This window comes from Chrysochloris asiatica, unplaced genomic scaffold, assembly GCF_000296735.1.
Source record: "Chrysochloris asiatica unplaced genomic scaffold, ChrAsi1.0 scaffold00622, whole genome shotgun sequence".
Lineage (NCBI taxonomy): Eukaryota > Metazoa > Chordata > Mammalia > Afrosoricida > Chrysochloridae > Chrysochloris > Chrysochloris asiatica.
The window spans coordinates 129,523-131,452 of NW_006409140.1; the positions used below are offsets into that span (position 1 = coordinate 129,523).

The 1,930-nt window shown below is 40.2% G+C and overlaps 1 pseudogene; it reads right to left on the minus strand.

Moving 5' to 3' along the window:
• LOC102828015 overlaps positions 1 to 93 on the minus strand; it is a 587-nt pseudogene extending 494 nt beyond the window's left edge.
• Between the last annotated feature and the right edge of the window lie 1,837 nt (positions 94 to 1,930).

Consider the following 1,930-nt stretch of genomic DNA (forward strand, 5'->3'; position numbering starts at 1 on the left):
CCCATGCCTCCCACCCCCACTCACTGTAGCAGGAGGATCCTCCTGTAACCTCTTGAAGTCCCGCATGAGGCACCGCCAAGCTGGAGTAGACATGTCTCGAGTGAGGTCAGGGGTGGGGCATGCACTGGAGTATCTGCTTCCCGGCCAAGACAAAAGAGGCACAGAAGGCTGAGGGAGCCAAAGCCAGTGACACTGAGGTACCAAGAGGCACAGTATTGTTGCACAAGATCTTTTCAAAGTGTTGAAGAGCAAGGATGTCAGCTTGAGGACTAACGTGTGCCTGACCCAAGCCATGGTATTTTCAATAACCTCATATGCATGCAAAAGCTGGACAGTAATAAGGAAGACTGTAGAATTGATGATTTTGAATTGTGGTGTTAGAGGAGAATATTGAAAGTGCCATGGGCTGCCAAAAGAACTAATAGATCCATTTTGAAAGAAGTGCAGACAGAGTGCTCCTTGGAGGCCAAGATGGCCAGGCTTCGTCTCTCATACTTTGGACATTTGTCAGGAGGGACCAGTCGCTGGAGAAGGATATCATGTTTGGTAAGGTGGAGTGTCAGAGAAAAAGAGGAAGACCTCCAGTGAGATGGATTGGCCAAGTGGCAGCATTGATGGACTCAAGTATGGCAACAGTAGTGAGGTTGGTGCAGGATCGGTCAGTGTTTCGTTCTGCTGTGCATAGGGTCGCTATGGGTCATACTGACTCAATGGCACCTAACAACAACAACAATCGCTAGTGATCACAATATTTCTTCTTATGTTGGTTGGAAACCTGAGTGTCTGCTTTAGTGAAGTGTCTGTTCATGTCGTCTGTCCATTTTTTAATTACTTGTCCTTTGTTATATATGTCAGTTAAGCCCCTTGTCAGATATGTCATTTTCAAAAATATTTTTTCCAGTCTAGGTTCTCCTTTTACTCTTTTGGGAAGTCTTTTGATGTACAAAAGTGATTAAATTTTTAGAAGAATTTAGTCTAGTTTATTTTCTGTTGTTTGTGCATTTTAGTTATGTTTGATAGACTATGTAATCTATCAATTAGAGCCCAAAACTTTACCCCTCCATCACTGATCTGTCCATTTCTAGTATTGTGGTAGCTTACCTGATGCTGAAAGCTATATCACCATTGTTTAAAATACCAGCTGGGTCACTATGGTAAACAACTTTCATCTAAGCTTTCAGAGTAATACAGACAGGCTAGCCACTGAAAGGCTTATAAATAACAGAAGGCTATTGTCAGATATAGTGCCTAAAGATGAGACCTCAGGCGAAAGCACTCAAAACGTGACTGGGGAAGAACTGCCTCATGATAACATGAATGGAGTAAAGCTTTGGAGGCACCATTTGCTGATGGGGTATAATTCAAAATGAGGGGGAAGAGTTGCAAATATCCATTAAAAGTCAAACCACTGAATGTAAGAAGTATGAATTTAGAAAAGTTGGAAGTTGTCAAAAGTGAAATGAAACACATAAAGATTGATATCCTCGGCATTGCTGAGCAGAAATGGAGTGGTACTGGCCATTTTAAATCTGAAAGTCATATGATTTACTATGCCAGGAGTGACAAATCTAAGAGGAATGGTGTAGTCATCAAAAATATCATTTCCAGATCTATCTTGAAGTACATTGCCATCTACAATAGGATAATATCCATACCCCTAAAAGGAAAACCGGTTTTTGTTACTCAAATTTATAAGCCTACAACTAAACTCAGTGACAAAGATGTCAAGGAATTCTATCAACTTCTTCAATCTGAAATTGATCAAATGTAATCAAAATAACATTGATAATTCTGGTGATTGCAGTATGAAGGTTGGATTAGTAATTGGAAACTATGGCACTGGTGACAGAAATTATGCTAGAGATCGCATGATAGAATTTTGCAAGACCAATAACTAATTCATTGAAAATATATCTTTAAACAGCATAAA